The sequence below is a fragment of the Ambystoma mexicanum genome, chromosome 4q, assembly GCF_040938575.1.
Source record: "Ambystoma mexicanum isolate Mex_15411 chromosome 4q, UKY_AmexF1_1, whole genome shotgun sequence".
In the NCBI taxonomy this organism is placed as follows: Eukaryota; Metazoa; Chordata; class Amphibia; order Caudata; family Ambystomatidae; genus Ambystoma; species Ambystoma mexicanum.
In genome coordinates, this window is record NC_090928.1 from 1,270,170,819 (window position 1) to 1,270,191,578 (window position 20,760).

Sequence of the window (20,760 nt, forward strand, 5' to 3'; positions counted from 1 at the left end):
GGGGTAAAACTGGAGACCATGCAAGCCACATTATATGTAGCTGCACACAGGTTCAAGGGCACAATGGGCGGGTTTGCAAGTGTTGTAAACTGCCATTATAAGATACCAAGACCCTTTTTGTGCCTGCAGTCTCACTAGAAATAGGAGTCAAGTGTTTAATTGTTTGAATTGACTGTAATTTAGGAAAGACTGTCAAATACATTTTCTGAGGTTGCATGTTTAATTGAACTCGCAGATGTTATGAAATTAGATCAATTTTAACATTTATTATAATCCGACTACATACATTTTGAAAAATAACGTACTCAAACTGAGGGAATAAAAAAAGAATTTACATTTTTTGGGAACCAAGACACAATGCATATGCATGCCACAAAACTGCATGTACATTAACTAAAAATTGCATTAGTGGGATGCAAGGTCAAGCAGTTGAGATCTTAGAATAAAAAAAAATAGAATTTTTAAAATAAGTAGAACGGAAAAAGAACAAATCAATTCTATTTGATCTTGGATGCTTTCAGTAATTAAAATATTAGAAAGGACATCTTGCAAATGTTCCCATAGCATATCTAAACTGTGATAAGATGAGAGGCACCTCCAAAGATGCTGACAGCTTAGATAATGGTAGTTTAATGGGAGCTTTTGGAAGTCAGAGTAACAAAATTAAAACGGGGACAAAGCTTTCATGTCGTTCGTCACTTGTAATGTCACCTTCAGCCGATTTTCCAATCACACACTTTCCAGCCACCTTTTTCATAGTCTCAGGAGTTTTTACTGAAGCTGTGTTCCATTTTAGCGACTACTTCCAACCTTGGAGGCAGAAAACGGCCCAGACTTTCAAATGATGCGGATGTTGAATGGATGAGTGGGAGCTGTGCAAAGGCTTTCTATAGGCCGGGCTCACACTCTGTCTTATCGCAGTTACTGGACTTCAAAAAAGGGCACATTTTACAATGCCAACATTGTAGAACCATTGCCAATTTTTTATTTATTCATTTATAACGCACTTAGAAACCATTAAGGGGCACATAGAACAAGAAACCTATAAACATAAATAAAAACTGAAGAGTTACTCCAGAATGGAAGACACATTCATAACCAAGAATCGAAATAGGGAAGCAGAGCAATAAGGGAAGGCCAATAAAAAAAATAAATGAACATTAACAAATCCAGCAGAACTTATTTGAAAATAGTCAGTCTTAAGCGCCTTCTTGTGGAGAGGGAAGGAGTGTATTTCTCACAGGTCTGGGGGAAGGCTGTTCCAGAAATGAGGGGCTGTTGAATCAAAGGCCAGCCCACCATCTCTTTCAAGTTTAACTCGAGGCATGGTCAACACATTGGTGTTACTGGAGCGCAATGTCCGATCACAGGATTTAAAGATCAACCTGGATTTTAAATAACACAGACTATTCCCATAGAAAAATGTATGGGCAAGAGTGATAATTTTAGGGCAAAATGCTCCCTCACCGGCAACCAGTGTACGATACGGTGGGCCTTTGCAACATGCTCCCTGCGGTTGATTTGACTCACAATTCTGAGCGCGTTACTTTGAAGTGTCTGCAACTTAGCAATATTGCCTTGCAAATTGCGATGCAGGACACTACCACAGTAATCAATATTTTCCCCAACAATGGCACGTGCCAGACCAGCATAACTCTACTTAGACAAAAAGGGGTAAAAGCGACAGAAATTCAAATATAGATATATATATATATTAGTAGGAGTAGTAGTGACATTAGTCATATAGGCTTTCATTGAAATGGAGGCATCGAAGTAAACTCCCAATGTTGTACCTTTTGATGCCACTGGGAGGGCAACCAGCTATGGTGAACTTGCTAAAGTCAGACAGTTTTGCAAGTCTTTATTGGGTACCAACTATAAGCAACTCCGCCCTGGAGTCATTCAATGCTAATCCATTGCAGGCCATCCAGGTTTGGAGAGTATCAAAGATGTTATTAATATTGTCTGAATCCTATTTGTAATCCACCAGTAAGCAGCAGAAAAATCTGGGTGTCAGCGTAATTGATGTATAACACACCAGGATCATCAAGAATAGGAAAAAGGGGTTTTGTGAATACATTATTTAAAGTGGGGGGAAAACACAACCCCACAGATCAGACACCACAGATCAAATCAACAGGAGGGGCTGCTGCAGATTCGCTAAAAATGATTGCAGTACGTTCGGAGAAAAAGAAAGAACCCAAGCTGTGGTGCCAACGAAAAATGTGCAGAATAGTACAGGCTATCTAACAGAAGGTCACAATCTACCAAATCAAATGCTGCAGAAAGGTCTAAAAGCAGAAGCCGAGCCACCCCACCCACGTCCATAATCTGAAGCATGTTAGACTTAAGGTCTAATAACGCGGTCTCAGTCCCTTGCGTGGCCCTAACGCCTGACTGCCTAAAACCAAGCAAGTTGTGCTCTTCCTAACAGGGCCTTTATTTGCAGGTATGCTACTCGATCAATAATCTTGAATAAAAAAGGTACATTAGTGATAGGTTAGTAGTTTGTCGCCACACTAGGCTCCAAGGAGGGTTTCTTAAGCATTCACGACTGCTTGATGGAAGAAGGTACAGTCGATGAATTAAAGGATACATTAATATATTTAGGAAACACAGATGCAAATTCCTCCACTCCAACAGCTGGACAGGGGTCCCTTTTACACACTGCAGGTTAAAAAGGAATGAATGATAGCTGCAACCTCCTGTTCCATATTGTTAGAGAAATGAAATGCTAGAAAAGTAGCCGGAAGGATATTCCAGCAACTAGAGCGTGGCAAGAGAGTTGCTAGTTTCTGATCAATAGTTTGAATAGAATAATCCTGCATTGTGTGTCTGAGGTACCCGGGGCTCTCCCGCGCCGATAGTCAAGGCGAGGAGAAGCGTTTGCCGCCGTGGTACTGTCCTTGGTTCCTATAGCGCCAGTGAAGTCAACACAGCCGGCGAGTTGAGGACAATGATACCAGACCGGTCTGTGTGGAAACCAAGGTTGCAGGTGGCAACATTGTATAAAGAAGATTATTAAAACAGCAGATGAGTGAATGAACTTTGAAGCTAAGATATAATACCGAAAACAGAGTGGTCCGGCGCCACCAGGGTGCTCATTCGAAAGTCTCCATTATGTATTCAACTGAAAGGTTGCAAACATAAGAGAATTGTGAAATCAAAGTGGTCCTGCGACGGGTCAAGCCAAACCCTGCGCACATTCGAAAGTCTTCGATATTGGATGTAAAAAGGACATTGGTCCGAGCACGGCTGAAGGACACTAATTGTATTAAAGGGATCTGAGCCTGGATGTGGGGGATCCTGGGTGAACCGTGAGTTACCCGAAAAAGAATAACCTACGAACATTGTATAAAAAGGATTTGAACCCGGCTGAGGGGGATCCGGGGTGAATAGTGAATAACCCGATGTGAATACTTGTGAAAATCTAAAGAGAAAAATAACTTGTTGTTTATTTATTCCATCAAGCCCTTTGAGTAAAGAGACTTTGAGAAGCAAGGAGACTTACGCTCCGAAGGCCCTGATGCTAATGATTGAACTGTAACCTCGTGCTGAAGAATCCAGAGACTGTGCAAAGCTCGATTGAACCGTCTTGTCCCATGCTGTAAATGTGGGGCAGGGAGGCACACAGCCTGACCATCCTGACATATCATTTGGAACACTTTTCTTTTTCCTAACATTATTCCTCAGACTATTTGTATTTAGAGGTAAGGAGTGGCAATAGGTTTTTTAGTATAGGCCCTTTTATTTTGATAAGACACCACTAGGACTGCGTTGTTATTATTTGGTGGTCGTAGCTTGCTTCCATCTGCAGATTTACATTTAGATAGGCGTTCATCATACCCTTTTTGAAGTTCAATAAACAACCCTGATCTGTGGTCACTTGCGGCTGTCTTACTGTTGATACCAGTCCTTCCTTACAGCAGCAATCTCCAATCTGGAATAGCAGCTTGACTCAACCTACTAAATATTAGGAAAATCAGGCACCTCCTTCCTTTCAACACTGCCAAGCATCTCTTAACCACCCTAGACTTTCCCAAACTGACTACTGTGTGTGACGATCCTTGAAATAGCATCAAATTCTCCCCAGAGGGGGTCCCCTTTCCATGAGGCTAGGGAGGTGAGGCCACTAACCAATAGACCCCCTAGGAGTGGTAACATGCGGAAGGATCTCATGGGAAGGGGCGCCTCTCCTGGGGATACGGATGCAACTGGGCGATAGGGCCCCTTTAAACCTCAACCTCAGCAGGCTTATGTTAATGCCCAAATCATCTACACATAAGCTCACGTCCGAAACTATGTGTTATTGTAAAATAGCAAGCCACCTTGATGCCATAGGTACAGAGACGAAGAAGTGCTTAAGTACACTACAATCGAGCAGGAGGAATGCTTGATCAGCTGCTGTCAATTGGACCGACGTTACGCTGGGGCCGTCCCTGCTATTTAAACTGAACAGCAAAGAAGGTAGGGGTTATTTGTCGTCTTCTGATCCATCCAGCAATGGCCCATGTGGTTCTGGTATACTGAGAGCTGTTGTACGTCCAGAAGGAGAATCCGACGAGCGAGGTGGCCGCATCAAAGACCGTAAGGCAGAACTTGGGCTTCGGGAGACAGCAGCGAGGCACGTCTCCAAAGTTAAAGAGGCGAACAGTGGGATGTCCGAAAAGCATCTTGCAAATCGGTTGGCAACTGGCGCAGTAGACCTGGAGAGAAGGAAACGTGGTTGTGCGACCTGCATTGCGTAGACCGTCCGGTCCGACAACGGTGGCAAGACCACCTAACGTACCCAACAGTAGAGCCACCTAGGGAAATGTGCGGAGGGTACAAGAGACTATGGTGTTGGCGTGACCCGTCGTGGGTGACCGAGGGGTCTGGCATCTGAGGCAAGACCGCCAGCAGTAATTGGCGAAGGAAAGCAGCAGGACACAGAAATAGCGTGGAAGAAGAAACTGAAGCAGAGAGGTGACTCGCGACCCAGGTCGAAGCCGGTGAAGAGTCCCCGGGACGAGGTAATGCGCAAGTACAAGTCCGGGAGAGGGCGACGAACACTGAAGAAGCATATGAAGTAGTGAATCACTTTGTAGCACAATTCCCTGGGCAGTTCCACAAGAGTGTGGTGCTGGACAGTCGAGAAGGACTCAGGGAGCATCTTTGCCCAAAAGTGAAATGTGTTGAAACTTCCTTGAATGAGCTACAAGTTTTGTCGAAAACTAGAAGGAGCATTGGGGAACCAGTTAGGAGAAGGGAGTCATTCTTCTATCCCCATGAGAATCCTGTAGAACTATTTTTTTCATACGAAAAGCTTAACTTTAATGGAACTTTCATTATGAGAACACAGCGTGTTTGAGACATTTTACATCCAGGAGAAGGTCCAAACTTTATTATTGTTCATTGTAGGGAAAGCTTAGGAGCTTTTGGACTGGGGTGGTGCCTTGAGATTTGGACGTTCACCGACTTCCTGATGAGCACCAGTGTTTTAGTTTGGGTGGGGAAATTCCATTAGAGTTAAGGACAGATCGGGTTATCTTCCTTTTGAATAGTAGTCTATAGCAATCGCCATTGTTCCACTTCATCAGTCTCTTCAATCCTTGTCGATACATGCACCAGTATACTCTTTGGTCTCCCCAACTAGGCTTTCTGTCCTCTTGACAAGATCATTAATCTCACTACCAGGACTCACTTCACACTTACTTCCTCGTACCGCCAACAGGCTGGATGGCTTAAGTTGCAAAACGGAGCCAGGTTTAAAGATCTTCTCCTGGTTCACAAATCTATCCACAGTAAGGCACCACTGTATCTATCCAACTCTAAAACCCTGCTAATCTCTGCTATTCCTTCTAGATTTCCTTTGTGGATGCTCGCCCTCCCTGTGCTTCCTCTAGTTTCTGCTCCTTCTTGCTCCACTTGCATGGAATTCTCTTCCCCCAGACATCAGAGAAACAGTCCACACGTGTTTATTCAAAACCAAACTAAAAAAGCCTACCTCCTCGCCTCAGCTTTACTCTCTTAACCTACCTCTCACCTGCCTACTAGCTAACATTTTTCCCTTACCTCTAACCTGCCTCAATCCCTCACTTCCTCGGCATTCACCCTCTATCCCTTCATGTTCACACCCTGAGCACAGCTGGCCGTACTCCGTACCTGCACTTAAAAATGTCCAATGTTCATTGTCCTTAATCTATGTATGTCTATGTTTGCCTTTTTTCGTTTTCCTGCTCGCCCATAAGCCACCCCCTTGCTCCATTGGCTGCGGACAACCCCTTAGTAGGCCCACCCTTTGACTAAGGGTCGCAAGGCAAAGGCCAGCTCCTGCACAAGTAGCTCTAGGCTGTGTCGGCCTGTGTTAGTCTGTGAGACCCGCAGCCGTCAACCAACAGCTACTGACAAGGAAAGGGAGGTTCGGGCAGGGGGTACAGCCATTACTACTACCCACTAAACTGACCAGCCCAATTCTATCTTATTCTCTATTGGCCGGTTGTCTGATGCGTCCAGCCCACAGTATGTATATTTTTATTTTATGCATTTGTAAAGCGCCCAAACCCAGAGGCAACACTGAAATTCACTTATCTCGCATTTAGCCCGATTGTGTTAGTTAGCCATATCTCAAATTTAGCCTGATTGTTAGCTATATCTTGCATTTAGCCTGACTGTTAGCCATATCTCGCTTTTTAGTCTGATTGCTTTGGTAAATCACATGTTTTAAGTGTTACTGCATTTGCTGTCGTGTCCCCTTAAACCACAGAAAAACCACAGGGCCCAGGTAGCTCAAGGGCACAGGGAAAAGATCCCCTTGTCCCTAAAGATTCCCAGGAAGGTGCTGGCAGCTGCACACCACGATATTCCAAGGGCCAAAGCGGTGTAGACATCCATTAGTCTGAACACAGGAGAGGTGGGAAGGTGTAGAAGGGATCACTACTAAAAAGCCCTGCAGACAACCCACAACCCTGCACAGCCTATAGGAGGAAGAACCTCTTCCCCTCCCCACCCCCCGACACACCACAATACGCAACACTGGCAGGGATGCGTAGCAATGGTGGGCAAAGTGGAGGAAGTATGATGGAGCACCACCACTATCCAACCCACTGAAAAACACATCCCCCGGCTTACACCTCTCAAACTCTAAACAAAACCCAACCATACCTATATTGCACAACAAATCACACGCACTTTACTACACCTCAACAACGAAACAAACCACACACAGCCTCGCACAACAGCACATGTCAACTACCGACCGAAAAATCACACCTGCACTCAGCGAACGGTGTAAACTGAACGGAAGCTCTGCTGCTAACCGCACATCACAGTTCTCCTGTGCTTTCCCCCCGCTCTGTCCTACTAACTTATCCAACCCTCTTGCTTTTCAGATCCGACAGAGCACTAGGCGACCACTCCGGTGCTGACAGTGCGCGGTATAATATCCTATAACATAACATATAAATAAATAAAAATAAATCTATCACTGGGAAGCCATGCAAGGTTACCAGCCGGGGTTTGTGAAGTTCACAGAAGAGCCAGCAGAGGGTGCAAGAGACAAATGTTCCGAGTGGAGAAGAAAAAGGAAGGGAAGGGACAGGTCTGAGGTGCGGTTCAGGCTGCAAGAAAACTGGCCTTCAGGTCCTTTACAAACCAAAGTGGTTACCAAGCTTGTGAAAGCAGCATTCTAGAAAACCCCAGAATTACCATCATTCTGTCTAGCTCACCTGGTCCAAGGATGGCTTGTTGGGGAGGGGAGCTCAGCCCCACTTTCTGACCCATGTACTTGGGAGTCACTGCTTGAATTCTGTTCATCTCAAAGCTCCAATTCATTCTTTGCTGCTGAACTGTATGTTCCACAGCCCTCCTGTGACCTGTATTCCTATTATGCAATTGTTTATACCACACTGTGCTGCTTAACCAAGCAATGCAGTAATGATAATGCAGCCTATTGCCACAAGGCTAGTATTATGCATAACACTCCGCATAGAAAGGCTACATTTTAGGGATGGGAGTGGTCGGTTTAGTGGGCTGAAGGAGGGCATGGATGAATTCAAATGCTCTTCTGCCTTTTCTCACCTCTATTGAAACTATCCCAATGCACACTGACAACCAAAGCCAACACCTCATACCCCTGAAAGGATTTAAGTCTCATTTCTGCCCCACACAGTTGCATTTGCTCCCCACCCAAGAGTATGCCCTGCGTACTATCAAACTGTTAAAGCTAAATGAGAATCGGAAGTCCAGTAGCCCAGCAGACAGCACACCAAGGGAAGAACCTGGAGAGGTGGCAAGGAGAGTCCTGTGTCTGCACCCCTGACCTAGCTGGAGACCCGCTCTGCCCTTGTGTCCTGTGCAGTGGGAGCTTGGTCTCAAGCTACTCCTCGCCTTCCTACCAGCCTCCTGTGCAGCTCTGCTAAAGCCTCTCTTTATCAGGGCTAACCAGTGGACCCGAGACGAGCGCCACCGGCTGGGCTGCCAGCAGCGACCACAGCCAAGCAGAAGGGGTATCCAGACTTGCATCGAGGGACAGCAGACTCATCCTGCTACCTGTGCCAAGTCTTTTAGATCCTCCGAAGCTGCCCGTGACCTGCCATAAACGTTAATCAGTGGAGACAAGATGCAGTGACTGTTCCCAATGTTATATTTACCCAATGATGACTGAAATGTTTGTGTAAGTGTTGGCAATAAAAGGCTGTGGTTTTATTCCACATAACATTGTGTACAGTATCACAAAATCCACAATAATAAACAACTGTACACTTTTGGACACGAGGTCTAGGGTTGTGACCCTGGCCCTTGCCGCCACACCTAGATAGGTTATCGGCTGTCCAGGTTCTCCCCAAAAGTTACTTGTCTACCTCCTCTTGTGGCAAGACCGCTTACCATTTCCGAATGGAAATTGTCCATTCCTTTGTCTGATAAATGTGTCCCATTGCTGAGGAACAGCTAAGGTTTTTCCATGAACCTGCAATGTGCCTGAAGAAGTGAATTCCTCTACCGGTGCAGACATTGAACTTCTCCCTTGCTAGGTCTATAGCTTTGTATGAATTTGCCTCCAACCATACCTTTTCTGGGCAGCATATTTATTATTTATAAAGCACACTGGCAGCCCATGGGCATCGAGGCGCCGTTACAAGAAATTGACTTAGTTACAGGTTACAGTATTGCTTGCCGGTTGCATGAGGCGTAGCAATCTTGGACCAGGTTACATGTACATGGGTGGCAAAGTTACTTAGACGAGAAGCAGTGTAACGTGCCGGGCCCTGAAGGGTAAGTATTCAGAGGAACCGTCGTGTTTTAATTTCCTTGCGGAAGGCTGAGTGGGATGAGATACATCTGATGTTGGGTGGCAGAGAGTTCCACTGGGTTGCAGCGATGAACGGGAAGCTGGATCTTCCCACCCGCGCTCTAGTGACCTTAGGCACTGAGAGAAGGTTGGTGTACGGGGTTCTGGTGGGTCTTTGTGTGTGATCTAGTGACTCTCTGAAAAAGGTATCGAGGTGCTGCATGGTGGAAGCATTTGTGGGCATATCTCAAGACTCTCTTCCGTTGTGCGCCATTCCTGCCAGGGATGGGCACGTATCGGCTAGCAACCGTTTTCTTCCTTTTTACACCAAATCGTTGCCCCCTAGGTGTATGATTAAACATTTGGGTGGATCCCTTAAAGCTACTAAGACTGCGAGTCGGTCATGCATCTCAGACCATTTCCTGTCCCTGTACCCCCACCATGACATTAAGGTGTTTTGGAATGCCGGTCTGTTTGCGAAAAAGGCATCATATTAGTTCTGGTTTTATATAATGTTTAGAACAATCTGATTTACAAACCACGACTGTTTTGACTTTTTGTGCCCCCAGACCCGCTTGCCAAGCAGTTGTTGCCCTTATTCTGAAGCAGGGAGTCCCTTACTTCCTGCTGTCCTAACCTGCTTTTTACAAGGGTTTTCACAAGCACACCTTTAAATGACTTAACGCCCTGCCGTCCCTGTGGACCAAGAAATGACCCCCACGTGCAGGTGGCTTTTGGTGTACTGTTTGGTGATGCACACCGGGCCTTTCGCTTTGTCCTCTATGCAATATATATTCGTTTCTCTTTTGCAACCTGTCTTGGATGTTTGCACTTCTATTGACATACTGTCTTTTACCTGAATATCCAATATGCCCAAACCATTGCTGGCTTTAGTACTTGTAGCGATGGCTTCGCTTAGCCTGAACGCCCCAAAATATGCAATGGTAAATGCTGCTCTAAACAGCTCTGTCTCATATGGGTCGGAGCACCCTTTATCTAGCAAACCTATTAGAATTCCCATTTTCAAAGGGCGCCTTTTGTCCTTCTGCAGGCCCTCGAACTTTCCCCTAATCTTTCAGTGCGTATGTTTTTAATGCACTGGGGTTGTGTCTGAACCGTCTTGCATTTTTACTGCTTGCACCTGTGATAGACCAGTGACATTTAGTACCGTTTCCAGACACTTACTATATTGCGCCTTTGGTGGTGTTCGCCAATGCATTCTTAGCGAGACCCAATTATCATAACCCCATTGCAGGGTCTGTGCTTCCTGCAAGAAGCTTGCTCCTGCCGACACCCGTCTCTGAGGTGTCTGGAAAATGCTGCTGCTACATCTTGGCACCGGCCGCCCGGCGTTGATGCTCCCTTCATTTCTTAGTCAGTACCTCCCGGCATTCTCTTGGAACTTCTGTCAAGTATTTGTTGGCGTCTGGGGAAATTCGACAAAACGGATTACACTCAACTCAAGATAATGTATCCGCAATGTCATAGTCTGTGTCCGGTCCCTTACTAACTTTTGCCGTTGCAGTGAGGTGGTTTTTGGGTTATCCCCACCCTTTCTTACCATGCTGAGCTTCTATGCGCCATTATAGGCGTCCCTGGGGCTGCAGCGTGCCTTTGCCTCAACGGGGCCCTGCTTATGCATGTCAGTGTTGGTAGAGTCATACGTGAGCCTTTTCAATGTGCTCCTAGGAGAGGTTGCTGCTCAATGACCTCCTGTTTTATGCCATTGACAGTTAAAACTGTCCCTCCCCCGCACTCGTTTGCCTCCTGTCCTGTAAATGACGATGACTAGTCCTATGGATTTGCCCGGAAAGCATTTGTATGTGGGTAAATTCCCCATTCTCGCAGTTCTTGGCAGATGCAGTTTAGGAAAAGAACCAAATGTACTCAATGTTGCGCATTAATGCAATGGTCCGGGTGTGGACTAATTGTAATCCACTTTTTAACATGTCCTCTCCTCCTTTATAATATATACATTTTTTTTTAACTGACCCCTTTTATTGCGTTTTAATAACCATATATTGTTGTCTGCATGGAAGTTCGTACGCGTCCCTGTCCTGCGCACACCATCTTACAAGAAATATTGACAGCCTTTCTTAACAAACCCCCTTCCCGCCAGGAAATGAAATGTATTTTAACTGTGCGTACCAAATATTTTCAGCTATTCCGCTGTTTCCCTACTATTTTTCACAATAATTAGATTGTAAGGTTAACAGTAATAACGTCTTATCGTGTTTAAGTGCTACATCAGACGATACCTGATAAGACTGCCTGACGGCACGTCAACTCCCTTGTTTGCAATGGTTTATAGTCATAATGTCGAAAAAAAAGTCAATTAGCACTATCAATAAATAAATAAACAAGAGAGTATCATTTACTAGGGGGGACCCCCCAACCCCCCTCACCCAACACCCCCGGCACACTCCCCACCCCCCACCACCCTCTCACCCCTCATACTCAACACATTTTAATTATATATATATATTTATTTTTTTCGAAAAATTCTAAAAAATGTAGAAAATCGATATTGTTTTTCGACATTATCGTTTTCTAAAAAAAAAAAAAATCGACCTTTTGACTTTCTACATTATTGCATTCTACATGACTGACCACCGTTTGCAATGTGTTAAGATTTTCGAATGTCTCCGTTGGTTTAACTTGCACCTCCTGCCTGCAACGTTACGTCCTAGAATGTTGTCAAATAAACACCCCTTGTTCTGTCAGTGATTTACTGGCTGTCACATTTTCGGGGTCGTATAGTGCAGAAAATCAACATGGGCCTTCTCAGTCTGCGATTGCCCGTTTGCCACCTGAGTTGGCGACACTCTTGCCTAGTCACTTAACGCCATTTCTTATGGCCGCCATTGCTGCAGGAAACTTGGATTTTTTACTGCGTGCCTTGCATTGCTCACTTTAAATATCACGGGAGCTGGTGTTTTGCACACTTCTGATAATCCGATGTTTCGCCGCACCCCGCCCCATCAGGGATTTATCATTGTGCTTGTGTACCAACTGACTGGTGGGTTTTCGACGAGAAGTCTCTTCTCAGTGTTAGCACTCACTAGTACGCGGCTAATGATCTGTGAGCCCTCGTAGTGACTGCGAGCGGTACAGGCCGGATGCCCCGCTGTGGCTAAACGCGCGCTGCCAATTATGCTGCACAGTGCCACTCTTCCTTTGTGACTCTGCAGTGCTGTTTTCATGGTTTCTCGTGTCGCTGCTGTGCGTGCCCTAGCCCTGTGCGGTGCTCTTGTTGCTGAAACAATAGTTCCTTTCTTTTCATTTTCCCCGTGCAGTACCTCGCAAACTTGCTCGTTTCGTTTTGTTGCGCCGTGCGGTGCTCTTGTGTGCTCTAGTGGATTGTGCTCGTTTCTTCACACGGCATTGTGCACATTCTCGTGGTTTAGAATATTGGCTCATTTCTTCTGGTTTCCTCTGGTTGGCCGTCTCATCTACTCCCTTCACCTTTGAGATTACACATTGCCATCGTTTATTCTGCGCTTTCTTGCTGGCCATCTCATCTACTCCCTTCACCTTTGAGATTACACATTGCCATCGTTTATTCTGCGCTTTCTTGCTGGCCGTCTCATCTACTCCCTTCACCTTTGAGATTACACATTGCCATCGTTTATTCTGCGCTTTCTTGCTGGCCGTCTCATCTACTCCCTTCACCTTTGAGATTACGCATTGCCATCGTTTATTCTGCGCTTTCTTGCTGGCCGTCTCATCTACTCCCTTCACCTTTGAGATTACGCATTGCCATCGTTTATTCTGCGCTTTCTTGCTGGCCGTCTCATCTACTCCCTTCACCTTTGAGATTACGCATTGCCATCGTTTATTCTGCGCTTTCTTGCTGGCCGTCTCATCTACTCCCTTCACCTATGAGATTACGCATTGCCATTGTTTATTCTGCGCGTTCTTGCTGGCCGTCTCATCTACTCCCTTCACCTTTGAGATTACGCATTGCCATCGTTTATTCTGCGCTTTCTTGCTGGCCGTCTCATCTACTCCCTTCACCTTTGAGATTACGCATTGCCATCGTTTATTCTGCGCTTTCTTGCTGGCTCCATCATCTACTCCCTTCATCTTTGAGATTACGCATTGCCATCGTTTATTCTGCGCTTTCTTGCTGGCTGTCTCATCTACTCCCGTCACCTTTGAGATTACACATTGCCATCGTTTATTCTGCGCTTTCTTGCTGGCCGTCTCATCTACTCCCTTCACCTTTGAGATTACGCATTGCCATCGTTTATTCTGCGCTTTATTGCTGGCTGTCTCATCTACTCCCTTCACCTTTGAGATTACGCATTGCCATCGTTTATTCTGCGCTTTCTTGCTGGCCGTCTCATCTACTCCCTTCACCTTTGAGATTACACATTTGCATCGTTTATTCTGCGCTTTCTTGCTGGCCGTCTCATCTACTCCCTTCACCTTTGAGATTACGCATTGCCATCGTTTATTCTGCGCTTTCTTGCTGGCCGTCTCATCTACTCCCTTCACCTTTGAGATTACGCATTGCCATCGTTTATTCTGCGCTTTCTTGCTGGCCGTCTCATCTACTCCCTTCACCTTTGAGATTACACATTGCCATCGTTTATTCTGCGTTTCTTGCTGGCCGTCTCATCTACTCCCTTCACCTTTGAGATTACGCATTGCCATCGTTTATTCTGCGCTTTCTTGCTGGCTGTCTCATCTACTCCCTTCACCTTTGAGATTACACATTTGCATCGTTTATTCTGCGCTTTCTTGCTGGCCGTCTCATCTACTCCCTTCACCTTTGAGATTACGCATTGCCATTGTTTATTCTGCGCTTTCTTGCTGGCCGTCTCATCTACTCCCTTCACCTTTGAGATTACACATTGCCATCGTTTATTCTGCACTTTCTTGCTGGCCGTCTCATCTACTCCCTTCACCTTTGAGATTAGGCATTGCCATCGTTTATTCTGCGCTTTCTTGCTGGCCGTCTCATCTACTCCCTTCACCTTTGAGATTACACATTGCCATCGTTTATTCTGCGCTTTCCTGCTGGCCGTCTCATCTACTCCCTTCACCTTTGAGATTACACATTGCCATCGTTTATTCTGCGTTTCTTGCTGGCCGTCTCATCTACTCCCTTCATCTTTGAGATTACGCATTGCCATCGTTTATTCTGCGCTTTCTTGCTGGCCGTCTCATCTACTCCCTTCACCTTTGAGATTACGCATTGCCATCGTTTATTCTGCGCTTTCTTGCTGGCCGTCTCATCTACTCCCTTCACCTTTGAGATTACGCATTGCCATCGTTTATTCTGCGCTTTCTTGCTGGCCGTCTCATCTACTCCCTTCACCTTTGAGATTACGCATTGCCATCGTTTATTCTGCGCTTTCTTGCTGGCCGTCTCATCTACTCCCTTCACCTTTGAGATTACGCATTGCCATCGTTTATTCTGCGCTTTCTTGCTGGCCGTCTCATCTACTCCCTTCACCTTTGAGATTACGCATTGCCATCGTTTATTCTGCGCTTTCTTGCTGGCCGTCTCATCTACTCCCTTCACCTTTGAGATTACGCATTGCCATCGTTTATTCTGCGCTTTCTTGCTGGCCGTCTCATCTACTCCCTTCACCTTTGAGATTACGCATTGCCATCGTTTATTCTGCGCTTTCTTGCTGGCCGTCTCATCTACTCCCTTCACCTTTGAGATTACGCATTGCCATCGTTTATTCTGCGCTTTCTTGCTGGCCGTCTCATCTACTCCCTTCACCTTTGAGATTACACATTGCCATCGTTTATTCTGCGCTTTCTTGCTGGCCGTCTCATCTACTCCCTTCACCTTTGAGATTACGCATTGCCATCGTTTATTCTGCGTTTCTTGCTGGCCGTCTCATCTACTCCCTTCACCTTTGAGATTACGCATTGCCATCGTTTATTCTGCGCTTTCTTGCTGGCCGTCTCATCTACTCCCTTCACCTTTGAGATTACGCATTGCCATCGTTTATTCTGCGCTTTCTTGCTGGCCGTCTCATCTACTCCCTTCACCTTTGAGATTACGCATTGCCATCGTTTATTCTGCGCTTTCTTGCTGGCCGTCTCATCTACTCCCTTCACCTTTGAGATTACGCATTGCCATCGTTTATTCTGCGCTTTCTTGCTGGCCGTCTCATCTACTCCCTTCACCTTTGAGATTACGCATTGCCATCGTTTATTCTGCGCTTTCTTGCTGGCCGTCTCATCTACTCCCTTCACCTTTGAGATTACGCATTGCCATCGTTTATTCTTCGCTTTCTTGCTGGCCGTCTCATCTACTCCCTTCACCTTTGAGATTACGCATTGCCATCGTTTATTCTGCGATTTCTTGCTGGCCGTCTCATCTACTCCCTTCACCTTTGAGATTACACATTGCCATCGTTTATTCTGCGCTTTCTAGCAGGCCGTCTCATCTACTCCCTTCACCTTTGAGATTACACATTGCCATCGTTTATTCTGCGCTTTCTAGCAGGCCGTCTCATCTACTCCCTTCACCTTTGAGATTACACATTTGCATCGTTTATTCTGCGCTTTCTTGCTGGCCGTCTCATCTACTCCCTTCATCTTTGAGATTACGCATTGCCATCGTTTATTCTGCGCTTTCTTGCTGGCCGTCTCATCTACTCCCTTCACCTTTGAGATTACGCATTGCCATCGTTTATTCTGCGCTTTCTTGCTGGCTCCATCATCTACTGCTTCCCTTTTTCTGATCTCGTCGCACCGCTGTGCTTGTGTAACATCTGTTTTCTCCTCTTCTAGTGCAACGCATCTCTCCTCAAAGCTTCAACGCTTCCTTACCATGCGCTCTCTTCTTCCTGCGCTGGATGTGCACGGATCTTGGTATCCTGCACCTAATGGCAAAGGTCATCAAGGTTTTAGCTACTGCAAGCTTTGCTTATGTTTTTGCAGAAACCGAAACCGGAGTCACCGGTTTGGGTCTCCATTTCTCTCTGCGCTCGGTTTCCTGCTTTCCCAGTGTCTGTTGCAGTGCTGACCCGGCTCCCTTCTGGGAAATGCTTTTGCTAACATTTGCCTGGGACCTGCCGCATTGCCGCTCAGCCGCTACCTCCGCGGTTTAAAATGGATCCTGACCTTCCTGGGCACAATCCTGTTTCCTGTCATGCAAGTACAGATCTGCCAGCATACAGATACCCACTGTGCTATTTCCCCGATGCCATTTTATAGGTTGAAAGGTTAGTAATTCAACCAATGAAATCTTCTTGTCCCAAGAGTCGTGTAGTTTTCACACCGGTGAAAACAGTCTCCTAAATCCATTAAAATGACAATCGTGTCATTTTCTGATAGGCATGCTAGACCTACCGGTAAGTGCTGGGGCAATCCAGTATGCTGCCTGATCGAGCCACGTCTCATTTGAGTAATGACATGTGGCCGATCAACAAAACAGGTGAATTAAGGAGTTGAAATGTGGCTTTCCTTACAAGGCAGATGGTGAGTGGGATACAGGCTTATGGGGACTGAGGATTTAGCTATATAACAAAAGCAGGATTCTATCCTTGGAATCAACAGTGCCAGGATAGGCCAAATAAGGGTCATTGTTTTCTCTACAGTGGGGTCACCAGTCATCCCTCGGGTTCTCTAAAAATGGCTTCATGTTTAGAACATCCAGCCAGTACACAGGGATATTGCAACAAGCTCGTTATATGTAACCCACAGCAAGAGAATAGTGCCTGTGTCGCAGTTTCCAGATCTGGGGTTACAATGCCCCTGTAGACAAGAGATTTGGGGCTGTTCTCAAGCTATCAGGGAATCTCTCACCCCTCTATGGGTAACATAAGGGATGTTGTGCCTGTGTCACCAACTAGCGATAATATGCCTTATTCTATCAGCAAGGGAGTCAAAGCGGGTCACTCCAGCAAACCTTGCAAGTCCTTGTTAGGATCCCCATGGGGGCTATGTGACCATCTTGGTTGGTTTCATAGAGTCTTGGGGGCTCATTACAAACGGGCTAGTATTCTGGCAGATATCGCCACTCGGTCCAGTGGAATGTCCACCGGATTACGTTTGTCAGTAGCCGTTGTAACTCCCCATTTCATGGAGTAACATTGGGCTCCATGGGGGATTATGATGGTAATACAGGCGCTGGTATAACCAGCGCCTGTAATACGGGCGAAGTTTGCCAGTAAGGTGGCGGAATGACCTCCAGTTCTTAGCAGGAGGACATTCCGTCACCTAACCAGCAATCTCGTAGTTGTGTGGTGACGGTTTCCAGTGATTTTACGAAAAACCTTTCAGAGTGTGTGTACACTAGGTCGGCCTATACACAGTATTTGATCTAAGAAGATTCCACAAGCCTCAGAAATATATATGATACATTACTCACCGTAATTGTATTTCTGATACGTTTATCTGCTTAGATTCACATGCTGTGCAGAGGCCATCTAGTGGAAGCTGCTGAGTATTACAGTTGTTGTTCTCGAAATTCAAAAAGGGACGTTGACAGGGCGTGCCAGTAATACCATCCCTAGTGTGACGTCTGCTGTACCCATGGACCTTCACGCGTTGAGGTCCCACGGATTGTTTTGTTTCTGACATGAGGTAGCATGAAGTGTAGCGTGAGTACAGGTGTATCCAAGCAGATATGTATCAGACAAGCTCATAAAGCATCCATGCACCTTCTCTCTCCAAGGGGAGGAAAGGTGAGCGCATGTGAATCTAAGCAGATACAAGTATCAGAAATACGATTATGGCGAGTAATGTATCCTTTCTGAGGCTTGTGCATTCTGCTTAGATCACATGCTGTGCATAGATTAGCAAGCAGTGTTAGGAGAAGGTGTTGGGTTGTGAGAAGGTTCATTGGCAAAGAACTGTTTTAGAACCGTTTGTCCCAACTGTGTATCGGTCTTGGAATGGGGGTCAATGCAGTAGTGCTGAGTGAAAGTGTACACTGAGCTCCATGTAGCTGCTTTGCAAATGCTTTCTAAGGGGACATTTGCAATAAATGCCAGAGTAGCTCCTGTGTTCCTTATGGAGTGAGCTCTTGGAGTGAAAGGCAGTGTCTTGTCTGACAGAGAATAGCACAGTTGTATGCATCTCACTATCCATTTGGAGGGCATTTTTGGAAAAAAATGACTCGTTGCCCCATGGCATCTAGTTTCTTTCCCTCGCCGTCCGGCGGGGAAGTTGAAGCCGATGCCCCCCGCTTTCTTCTTGGCCGCTGCCGAGAAGACCGAATCCGGGGTCGGTTGTGCCCTAAGGCACAAAGGGGTGCCGTCGGGGACCCGGTACTTCTTCTCGTACAGGTACCTCTTGGCAGGCGTCGTGGACGGGTTCTTCAGGAGAGCAAGTCCCTCATCCCAGATGTCATCTAGCAACGGCACGGTGAGTACCGTCTTCCTCTTGGCCTTGCACCGTTGGTAGAGGAAGTCTTCCTTCTTTTCTTCGGGGCAGAGCTGGAAAAGCTCGGACACCCTGGCAATCATGGCGTGGAAGGAGCCAATCTCGTCGGCGGGGATGCCCGAGGAATCGGTGACGGGAGGTCAGAAGTTTAGCGGGGTTCTCGGATTATTTCTTCCCCGAGCCAGAGCGTTGACTCGTGGTTGATGGCGTCGGTGAAGGTGCCCCCTGCCTGGCAGCCGAGGAGCCCGACCATTCGGCACTCCCGGTGCCCGCTGAATCGCGGTGCTTTGCCTTCTGTTGGGCCCCCGTCGCCGGGCCGCCCTCACAGGACTTAGAAGACCGCTTGGACTTCTTCTTCTCACCTGTTGGGCTCTTGCCTTCCAGCCAGTTGGCGAGACGGGTCCGACGATCCCTCATAGTCCGATCCGACATGTTCATGCAAAACGCACTGTCCTTCTCCACGTGTGTTTTGTCCTCGTGAAGACAGTAGAGGCACCTTTAGTGCTCGTCCTCCTTGAAGACATTCTGTAATCAGCATCCAGGACAGTTCCTAAACAGCTTGGATCCGGGTATCGAGCTTCCTTTCTCCTGGGCCATGTCCGCGGGGTAGGCCTCAGAAACTTCTGGAATCCTCCAAGAAGTGTAACTCGACGAAAATTTCACCCTTGAGGGGCGTAGAACATCCCTAAACAGGTCCCCGTTGATCGGAAGTAGAAACGGTGGAGCTTGAGGCTCGATTGACCAAAAAATTTAGATTAAACTCTATGAAAAATCACAAAACGCAGTAAAAGCTCGAGAGCAATAGCACGAGGACTCCCAACACTTGAACGTGTGGTAAAAATCTGAGGATGGCTGCCAGGGGCGGGGCTTAGGGAGAGGGCAGTCATTGGCTGGGGGCAGTATGACCCAGAGACCAGTGATTGGTTACTACCAAGAAAGATCAGAAGCGAAACTGATACTGATTTTTTCTTTACCGAGGATTCCCAGCCTGACGACAGGGAAAATTCATGAGCATGTGAATCCATGCCAGACCCCATGCTGGAGAAGAAGGCATTCTTGTTAAGTCAGGTGTTCAAGACTGGACTTGTGCATCGGCTCGAAAGGGGGTCCCATGAGCTTTGAGAGTACTACATCGAGAGCCCATCCTGGTGGTGGGTTTGAAATTGGAGGGTGGAGTCTCTTTACTCCCTCCATGAATGCTTTGATAACCGGCACCTTCCACCACAATACTTTATTGTGGGAGGTGGTGTAAGCCGACAAGGCCACCAGGTGGACCTTTAAGGAGTTGAATACTAACCATGAGTCTAGCAAATGGAGCATATATTTTAGAATGTGGGATGGGGTACATTTTATGTGTATGTTTTAGTTTAGACTGGCACCAATTTACAAATCTCCTCCACTTATCGAAATAACATTGTCTAGTATTTGGCTTTCGTAACTCCTTGAGGATATCTGTACACCTCTGTGGTAGGTTAAGATGTCCGACCTCTATGACTTCAGGAGCCATGATGCCAAGTTCATTGATTGAGGTTGCGGGTGTACTGTTATTCCCCCGTGCTGAGTGAGTAAGTTGGTCTGGCACAGGAGTTTGATGGGATCGCACATCGCCAGTTTGCGCAGATGTGGATACCAGGGTTGTCTGGCCCCCATAGGAGCAACTAGGATGAGCGTCACTTGTTCCTTGTGGATCTTGTTCACCACTTTGTTCATGAGAGGAGTCGGAGGGGATGTGTGGGGGAGGGAAGCGTAAGCAAATCTCCCTGACCAGTTCATTCATAGGGCGTTCCCCCATGGAGCCTGGTTGGGGGAACCTGGATGCGAAGTCTGGGCATTGTTTGTTTTAGCTTGTAGCTAACAGGTCTAGCGTGGGAAAACCCCAGAGAGAAGAGGTGGTCTATGACCTTTGTGTCTAGTTGCCACTCGTGTTCCTCTGGTAGGGGATCTGTGCTCAGTGAGTCGGCTAGAGAGTCGAGTTCCCCTAGAACATGTTGTGAGGATAGGAATATTTTCTGCTTGAGTTCCCATTTTCAAATTTGTTGTGCTAGTTTGGACAGATTTGGAGAACGTGTGCCCCCCCACCCTGTTTGTTGATGTAAAACATCGGTGTAGTGCTGTCGGTGAGGACTTGCGCT

General features: G+C 46.6%; 1 protein-coding gene across 5 annotated transcripts in view; it reads right to left on the minus strand.

Annotated features, from left to right (window-relative positions):
* Positions 1-20,760, minus strand: part of KLC4 (kinesin light chain 4) — a 620,713-nt gene that overhangs the window by 198,464 nt on the left and 401,489 nt on the right. The gene's annotated exons all lie outside the window — the stretch shown is intronic.